General features: G+C 43.7%; 1 protein-coding gene across 4 annotated transcripts in view; it reads right to left on the reverse strand.

Annotated features, from left to right (window-relative positions):
• The window catches only part of LOC126482285 (clavesin-1-like), a 230,726-nt gene extending 221,471 nt beyond the window's left edge, over positions 1–9,255 (reverse strand). For 2 of the 4 annotated variants that reach the window (XM_050106280.1, XM_050106276.1), the window contains exon 1: positions 9,175–9,250. The gene's annotated coding sequence lies outside the window, so the exon portion shown is untranslated. Of the gene's footprint in view, positions 1–9,174 lie in introns of all 4 variants that reach the window. The other 2 variants (XM_050106275.1, XM_050106278.1) reach the window with 1 other exon arrangement.
• Between the last annotated feature and the right edge of the window lie 330 nt (positions 9,256–9,585).

Here is a 9,585-nt window from a genome sequence, read left to right on the forward strand (position 1 = left end):
AAAGGTCTTGTGTCATGCAGAGATCTAATTTTCCCAAGGAGTAAATGAAAGCTGAGTGGGCCTAGAAGACATTGTTGTCGTGCAAAATATAATGAAATGGATGGCGACCTGATCAAAATCAGACAAGTTTACTCTTTCTTTCAACAGTTGAAACGTGCGGTCGTACCTCCCTAACATAGTGCGCTTTTTCAAATGCTGGCGCTTTACGCGCACTACTCTCGGTCTTAAGGGAGAAGCCACTTGCGGCAAATGTGGTAAGGCCATTCACGAAGGAGTCGGTTGCTCATCTACTCTGGGCATCACTGTCTGGATTAGGGCATGCAGCAATATTTTCCTTGAAGAACATAAGATACAGGGGGTGACAATAACGAGGCGTATTCCGTATAGAGAGGCCGAGAAAAGCCATGAATCCTTACACTTTCACTACAGATTTCTCTTCAGCTCTTAAAAAGCCTCTTCGGATAATTGACACTTATATACAAACGGAGGTTGCTAGTTTCTGCACTAATAACTGCATTTAAAAGTGAACTTGTTCAATTGCAGTTATTTCAGAGTCCATAGCCCACCTCCAGCGCCAAAGACTGGTAAACAGTCTGCCACTGCCAACACCACTGCTCAACCTTCCCGCACCAAATATTAGACAAGATGCTTCCACCACAGGTGAAAACAGATCGTTTTACCGACGTCCTATTTCGATGTCATTCGTGCTAACGGTTCTACTGCGTCTGCTCTTGGTATGTGATGCCTGCCCTGGACAACCATCTCACCCCAAGACTGAACCTACACCTGCTTCCGGCTCCCAACCACAGTGGACAGACAGATTGTAAGTGCAGCCCCATGATAGACAGCTCTAGTGCTATAGTGGGACATCGGTATGATCAGGATGCATTTGGAGCGATTAAAATTTGCAGCACAGGAACATCCCCTGAGCTTTTGTTTACAAGAAACGCGTTTTAAAGCATGTGAGTCCGTGTGTTCTAAGCCAAGCCCTTTTTTGCAAGGATGGAGCACTCCCTGGAAAGACGCCAGTGAGATGGACCAAGTGCAGCCAGATGGCTACGTTTGAACACCGAGGTAGGTTCCAGAATGGATGAACCACATCGCACAACCGATCCACCATACCTCTGCTTTCCCCATACGAAGTCTTCAGGTCATCTTAGAAGGCTTGGTGAACCGATGAGCGCCGCTCAGTAGTTCGAGTCAGACACACGTGTCTGTGGCGGTTTAACAGACACCCAACGACGGAAAATATCGCAGCTTTTTGCCTGGCGAGAGCCGAAGCTCGACACATGACCGGGGAATGCAAGAAAACATTATGGCAAGCGTTCATGGACTCTTTGAATGGCTCCATATTTCTAACAGAGGTTTGGAGTGCCATCAGGATGATTTCTGGTAATTGCAGTCGGTTCTCTACACACAGTTGTCTGCCAACAACACCCAGAGACATCATCCAGACAATAGCAGAGCATTTTGCACTGATACTGCCACTGCCAGCCTGTATCCAGTGCTCTGTCACCACTTAGAGGGTTGAATTTCAGGACCAACAATTCTCTGTCCTATAGCTGCCCGTTTTCCACATGAGAGATAGATGCAATACCGACTGAGGCTGGAGATACTGCTTCCAAACACAATTCAAGACTTCGATATGGCTGACAGGCCACTTTCCCATCTACTGAAGCGAGGAATTTTGAGAGCTCTCCTGAAGCCAGCAAAGGACCGAAAATGTCACAATAGGAGGGAAGACCTTGGCACGAATTGTTAACCGATGTCTTCTCTGGATTATAGAGACCAGGCAGTTCCTCAGCTGCTCTCAGTCTCGGTTCAGGAGATGGCGATCCGTTATCGATAAGCCTATCCTACTCTAGACGATTATAAATAAGGCTTTCCTATGTAAACAACACTGTCTAGGTATGTCCTTTGACATCAAAAGGAGTAAGACAGTAGCAGGCAACATTGTATTCTAGGACCACCAATGGGGTTTCAGTGGCTACCTCCCATCATCATTCGGTGCTTGTAATCACATCACTTTTTTAGATACCAAGTTGGTGCTGTGCTGTCAGATAAATTTCAGTAGAGGAACGGTATCCCCGAGGGGAATATTTTAAGGATTACCTTCTTTGCTAGAGCCTTCAACTGCATCATGTCTGCAGGGAGGCGTAATGTACAATGCTTATTTGTGGACGATTTTGCAATTTGTTTCCTCCTCCAACATTGCAACAGTGACTCGCCAGTTTTGACATACAGTGAAGAAAATAGAAGAGTAGGCAGCGGACAATTGTGTGTGTCTGTTCATTGTAATCGTTCATGTCGGCATATTAGTTTACCCGTCTTGCATAGGAAGAACACTATTCTACCTCGTACAGAGTGTGACATTTCTGGTACTTATTTTCGATTTGCTACTGTCGTGGTTACAACGCCCAAAGGGCCTAAATGCAACGGAACAAAATTCACTGAACAGCTTAAAGTACCTTAGTAGGGACAGGGAGCGTCTGCTCCAGTTTTATGGAGAATTCATCAGATAGTTGTTGGGCTGTGGGTGTACGGTATAAGGCTCAGCAAGACCTTTTTACCCGAAAGTCCTTGATGTTATCTGCCATGAGGCAATCAGACGGGCTCGAGTGCTTACATTACGAGCCAAACACCCAGGTTGGTCCTCCGTACTGAGGCTGGAGAATCAACACTTTCCATGCAGCGGAAAATGCTAATGGTGCGTCAATCATTTAAGTTCCTCGCTGCTCCGAACACACCAGCGTATAGTACTGTGCCTCGTCCAGTTACGGAACATGTTTTCTCCAGTCTTCCACTAGCAAAGAGGCCTCTTGAAACCAGCGAGCAAGTTTTAGTCATTTGTGTGGGGCACGTACAGGCTCAAATCCAGAGTTTTAACAGACAGACACCCCAGTGACTGCAGAGGCCCAGAGTGATTGTAGATTTAGTGCAGTACAGCGGTTTTAATGTGATTTTCTCTGTCATCTTAAATGATCAATACAACTATGTAGCCACTTTCATGTATGGGTCAAAACAGGGGCATTTCGTTTGCTGGTCTGTTGTTCACCCTGATCGTGTCCTCAAGATTTAGCTGCCACCATATCTCATTGCCTTCGACGCCGAATTATTCACGATCTGGAAGAGATGAGATGTGTTGTGCCTGCTAAAGTCCTCGTTTATTCCAATTCCCTGAGTTCCCACCATTCGCTGCGACATTTTTATCCACCCATGGCAGTAGAACCTCCAGGACGCTCTTCTTTATTTGCAAAGGCTGGGGGAGGAGATCTCTTTCTGCTGGGTGATAAGGCACAGGGGTCAAAAGGGCATATGTAACAGCCACGTATTATTATTATAATTATTATTATTATTATTATTATTATTATTACTTTTTATGCTAGTATTAAGTATTCAGCTTGAAGAAAGACAACTTCTCAGCCAATATCTCGTTTTTAAATGTTGATTTATGGTGACCTGTTCCTGTGAAAAAAGTTACCGTCATCTGATCTGTGAATCGTGTACATAAAGTGTAAAATATATTACACTCTGAAAACCAGCACACATGTCATAAATATAATACTAAGTTTCATTACTGGTACACATATCTGGGTAATGTTGTTATAAATGTGCCCAATTTGAGCTATGCATGTACTCCACATTTTTATTAGATGAACAATTGGCACTGGCATGTCCAAGCTAAAATCAGTATTTAGAAAATGTTCCACCAGATGTATCCATCCCATACTACAGATCTCAGGGTAAATCAGTGATGCAAGAGCGCAGCTGAACTGACACGCAGTGGACGTTACTACATGGCATGTTGACATTTAGTGCTGCTAGAGGTTTGTTGTGTATTCATATCATTGCCAACTGGGAATATAATTACGTAATTTAAAAAAAGTTGTAACCGTTATACAGTCATAAAACTAAAATGTTTTCTAAAGAACAGTGAAGTCAACGGTGAGTCGCAAAAGACAACATCTCGTTACGGCTACAACCCAAGTCGTATTCCACTATTATATCTTTGTGCAACGTCGGATACAAGAAAAGTAATCACACAGCAACATTTGTTGACAATATGCTCACACAGCGGAAAACTGTCTGACGACGAGATTGCACAGTATAGAGCCCCATAACCTTATTCTGTAGGTGACGATGAGGCAACCCTTCATTAAACAGTTTTTTACCCTAACCGTCCCCGAATCACACACGCAGTCAAATACCACAGGAGGTCATCTGGTAATTAGCCCGAGGTTTACGTACGATTTTGGTCTCTGCAACATTTAGGGGTCAAATAGTTCAAATGGCTCTGAGCACTATGGGACTTAACATCTGCGGTCATCAGTCCCCTAGAACTGAGAACTACTTAAACCTAACTAACCTAAGGATATCACGCACGTCCATTCCCAGGGCAGGATTCGAACCCGCGACCGTAACGGTAGCGCCGTTCCAGACTGAAGCGCCTAGAACCACTCGGAAACACTGGCCAGCAACATTTAGGGAAAACATTAAAATCTCGAAACTAAAATAGTAATATAACAACGCTGACAAGGAAAATTCATTAAGACGCTAAGATGTTTAGCTGAAATAGGCGTATAGCCATATCTAAGAGGTGTAATTACGCGGTATATTGCCAATGGATACAAGCAAGGATAAATCTACGACGTAATTACATAGAGGTCACTGCCAAAAAATGACCCATGCATGATCGAGCTTAAGACATGTGAAACAAGATGACGTTCAGCTCTGTGGTAACGTGAAATGTCGAGTATAAATCTCGATCCATAGCTCATGGTTAAGTGTGACGAGACTTGTAAACCAGAAAAACCCGTAAGTGGACTACAACATTTAATGGTACATTTTTAACAATATTATCTGTGAAGACTAATAATAGAAGCTGAAGTAAAAAAGTGACACTACACTACATCATGAAATATTGAAAGATACTTATAGCTGTAAAATTTAACTGGTCGTCAAGGTTATTATTGCTATGTCGCTACTTATGACGACATAACTGTTAGTTCTCAAGACTATGTAGCTTTTTGCCTTTAGAGGCACTGTGAAGAATTTTCGTCTTGTGGTTGATGCTGGTAATGTTGAGCTTTGAGTGTCCTACGGGATCACCATATGGTGTGTTACACTTACCAGCCCGTACATTACGACCGCGTACCTAATAGATTTCGCAAGAATAACGGAGGCGACACGTCGTGGCTTGAAAGCAATGAGACCATGGAAGGTCGCTGGAGGGAGTTCGGACCATACCTGCACACCCGAGGCGCGCGATTCCCGAAAATTCCGGGAAGGGTGGCGATGACCTCTGAATCCTCGTTTTATCATATCCTTGATGCGTTCGATCGGGTTCAGATCTGGTGAGATGGAAGGTCAGGATATCAATTTGAACTCGCCACTGTGTTCCTCGAACCACTCCATCATACTCCAGGACTTCGTGGTATGGTGCTTTATCTTGTTAAAAATGCCTTTGCCGTCTGGAAACATAATCATAATGATGGGGTGTACAGGATCTGCAACCAGTGTAGCACACACCTCGGCCGTCATGGTGTCTTACACGAGTTCGACTCGACCCATGGATGCCCAGGTGTATATTCCCCAAAGCAAAATGGAGCAGCCGAAGCTTGCCTCAGCCTTGCAGTACAAGTGGCAAGGAGCTGTTCCCCTGGAAAACGGAGGATTCGCGACCTTCCACAAATTCAGCCTGCCTCAATTTCTGGTGCGATAATAAGTTTTCTTTCATTATTTCTAGGCATTTCTTAACAAGGATGTTAGTATGTATGTTCTTAATGCCGAATGATACGCAAGTGGCGTCATTAGAAACGACTGTGTTTTGTAAAATTAATGCGAGTTCCAAAGCGTTTTTTAAGTTGAGTGAATTTTCAAAGCCATGACTTTCTTTTAATTTCTTAATTAAAAATTTGTTCAGTTTGTAGGTCGGGGCGAATCTCCTATCTACATTCTGTCTAACACATTTGGTATGTTTATTCACACTGACATAGGAGCGTCAGGCAGAAACAGCAATGTTTATCATCTTCAAATCACCTTTTCCCCAACGTCCAGTACAAAGGTGTGGTCATCTGTTTTCTTTGTAAGAATTGAATTGAATTTATTGATTGGATCCTTGGCAACGGTAGTAATATTATTTTCAGTAAAGATCAAAGTCAAGTACTGACAAGGGAACCTCACCATCGCATCCCCCTCAGATTTAGTTACAAGTTGGCACAGTGGATAGGCCTTGAAAAACTGAACACAGATCAATCGAGAAAACAGGAAGAAGTTGTGTGGAACTATGAAAAAAATAAGAAAAATATACAAACTGAGTAGTCCATGCGCAAGATAGGCAACATCAAGGAGAATCTCAGCTCAGGAGCTCCGTGGTCGCGTGGTTAGCGTGAGCAACTGCGGAACGAGAGGACCTTGGTTCAAATCTCCCTCGAATGAAAGGTTTACTTTCTTTATTTTCGTAAAGTTATGATCTGTTCGTTCATTGACGTCTCTGTTCATTGTAATAAGTTTAGTGTCTGTGTTTTGCGATCGCACCGCAAAACCGTGCGATTAGTACACGAAAGGACGTGCCTCTCCAATAGGAACCGAAAACATTTGATGGCAAGGTCATAGGTCAACCGATTCCTCCACAGGAAAATACGTCTGATATATTCTATACGACACTGGTGACGGCATGTGCGTCACATGACAGGAATATGTTGTCGACCCACCTAACTTGTACACTTGACGAATGGGTAAAAAGATTCTTCTACCTTGCCCGATTTAGGCTTTCTTGTGGATGTGATAATCACTCCCAAAAAGTGATGAAAACATAAGAGATTGTCACATAAACTGCAACAAATGAATGCAACAGTTTCACAGTCGCACAGTTTTCCCTGTGCCCTGTCAAAACAAAAGTTTTTAACGTTTTCAAATTTTTCCGTTTTGGTGTAGCGTCCCCATACTACGGCGCAGTTACCTCGCATCCGACGGACGGACGGACAGATAATAATTGTCTGAAAATAAAAAAATTAAACTTCTCACTCGAGGCGTGAACTGAACCAAGGACCTCTCGCTCCGCAGCCGCTCACGCTAACCACGAGACCACAGAGCGCCTGAGCGCAGAGTCTCGGTCATGTTGTCTATATTGCGCATGGACTACTCAGTTTGTATATTTTGCTTATTTTTTTCGTAGTTCCACACCACTTCTTCCTGTTTTCTCGATTGACCTGTGTTCAGTTTTTCAAGGCCTATGCAGTGTGACAACTTATAACTAAATGTGAGGGGGATGCGATTGGGAGGTTCCCTTGTGAGAAGAAAACATGTCAGTCTGGCATCTACTTTTCCTACTGTTCGTGTTTTGTGGTCATTCTACTTAAGTTCGCTCTGCATAGTTGTATTTCATTCTATTGCAACCGGGGACCTAGAAACGACGGAGAGGCTCCGTCCCCGCCGCAGCCGCAGTGCTCCACAACCCCACGACGACTACCGTTGTCCCCCCTACCCCTCCGCCGCCCCACACCGAACTCAGGATTATTGTGCGGTTCAGCCCCCGGTGGACCCCCCAGGGAACGTCTCACACCAGACGAGTGTGACCCCTATGTTCGCGTGGTAGAGTAATAGTGGTGTACGCGTACGTGGAGAACTTATTTGCGCAGCAGTCGGTGATACAGTGTAACTGATGCGGAATAAGGGGAACCAGCCCGCATTCGCCGAGGCAGATGGTACACCGCTTAAAAACCATCCACAGACTGGCCGGTTCACCGGATCTCAGCACAAATCCACCGGGCGGATTCGTGCCGGGGACCAGGCGCTCCTTCACGCCGGAAAGCCGAGCGTTTGTCCGCATGGCCATCTGCATAGTTACTCTAAGATGTTTTATGGTAGATACTGTTTACAGCAACTTGTCATCGATTTGATGTACAGAAGTGGATTTCTTTTGTTATTAGCAATCTCTGACATTTATTGATGTGGGGTCTGACGTTAAAATTGGGTTCCTGGCGTCGTTGACGGGGCCCTCCTGCACGGCCCTCTTGCCCACGGCGATGGACGTCAGACGACTGAGCGGACCGCGGCACAACACCGAAATGGCGGGTACCACGGAAGCAGACCGTAGAGTAAAACTAGTCTACACCAGCGCCATAGATACAGAAATCGCCCTATGTTTTTTAGATCGTAAATAAACGATAATTTTACTGCGTTTTTTGATTTTGATAAGTACCTTCACATCCACAGATTTTAATTAAGTATTTTTGGAGATCAAAGTTAATCAAAAAAATCTACTGAATACAATATGTGCAAATGGAATGTAACACATGTACCAGACGCCACCTGTCGGTAATAGTGTTATAATAAATATAAATGACGTGCATTCTGCCTACAAATTTTATGTGACACAGCATGTGAAAGTTGCTGAATTTGGACGGGTTACTCCTGTAACCGAAATATCAGATACGTTCTGGTATATTTGATGCTGATTAGATAGGATGAAAAAGATTTGTAATCGTGATGTAGTAAATTAGTACCATTATGTTACAGATCTGAAGATCGTTCTGGATGAACCGAAACCGGTCATATGAATAAAAATTTTCCAATCAAGACGGATTATAGGTAACATTAATGCATACTCAGCCACAATTTATTAATAACTACCTGCTTAAAAATGCATGAAGTACACTTTTGATTACGTAACGGCAAATCGTGTTGGTTCGTAACATCAGCAGGCAGTAATTTTAGAAGTTGTAACCAACTGCGCGTTCGTGTTTCTCGGATATGAGGCGGTTATCTCTTGTGATCCCTTACATGTCCCAATATTTTATACGTTTCCTCAAACAGCAATACATCCGCAACAGGAATGCCTTTTACTACTGCAACTTATTTTTGCCGTTAAAAAAATTTTAGACTACTGAACCACAAATAACTGAGAGTGATCTGATATTTAGATAATCCTTATGACATCATATGATTGACCATCGCGTGGAGGGCTTGATTTACTTAGTGACTACTTTGAATACAGCCTCGCTAAACGTAGAATCACAGTCAATCAACGGACTGTAACTGTACGATTCAGTAGCGTCTAGCCTAAATATCATATAATACCAAGTTATGCGAGCTTATTATCACTGCATGTCTAACAGCGGTAGTAATAAGTCGAGGTTGAAAACAAAACACTGCTCAAGGCGTGAGACTCACCGCACAAATCGTATTCTGTAGCAGAGCCAGACCTTCTATCTCCAGGACCGTCGGAAAGAGACTGCCGGCTCTGTCCTTGCCAAAACTAGTACGCTACATAGCGCCAGAGGTCGTTAGTAACAGCACCGGTTGAACAAGTTTTACTGAAGCAACACGCGGCTGTGACCTTTACTGTGTGAGTGGCCATCAAGGCCGGCCGAAATTCGCAACACATGAGTTTTCCGATTTTCTTGCTATTAAAAATGCGACAAGTCAAGCAAAATTCTATCAACTCGTGTATTTAGTTATGCAGTGGAGGTTCTCTTGCCCCTTAAAAGAAATTAGAAAGAAGCGCCTATCCGATCCGTGCGTTTCTTTTCCACGTAATACTTTTCGTTCGATTTCTAAGACACTAAATGGCACATGAAATTG

Source organism: Schistocerca serialis, chromosome 5, assembly GCF_023864345.2.
Source record: "Schistocerca serialis cubense isolate TAMUIC-IGC-003099 chromosome 5, iqSchSeri2.2, whole genome shotgun sequence".
Classification (NCBI taxonomy): Eukaryota; Metazoa; Arthropoda; class Insecta; order Orthoptera; family Acrididae; genus Schistocerca; species Schistocerca serialis.